This window comes from Penaeus monodon, chromosome 27 (assembly GCF_015228065.2).
Source record: "Penaeus monodon isolate SGIC_2016 chromosome 27, NSTDA_Pmon_1, whole genome shotgun sequence".
Taxonomy (NCBI): Eukaryota; Metazoa; Arthropoda; class Malacostraca; order Decapoda; family Penaeidae; genus Penaeus; species Penaeus monodon.
In genome coordinates, this window is record NC_051412.1 from 25,507,462 (window position 1) to 25,507,802 (window position 341).

Consider the following 341-nt stretch of genomic DNA (forward strand, 5'->3'; position numbering starts at 1 on the left):
GCAACTGTTTGCACGCTTATGAGTGTACGCATGTATTCTTCGATAATGCCTTACCTGTGTTACCCCTTACCTCCCCTCCCCTCCCCTTTATCCAAATATTATTAATGTAAATGTTGCTTCCGGAAGGGGGTTAAAGGAACAAAAAATCAAACAAAGCCAATTGTGCGAAGGCGCGGGAATCTAATATGGCTTTCATCCCCAGGAGACAAGTTTGTGTATGCAAATGAAGCACGTTGCTAAAATCTCCCCCCCTGTTATACGGCGCCGGGATTTTTTGGGCCGACTGCCGTGAACTGACGCAGGGGGGGGGGGGTGTATGGAGGTCGACTTTTTAATCGACG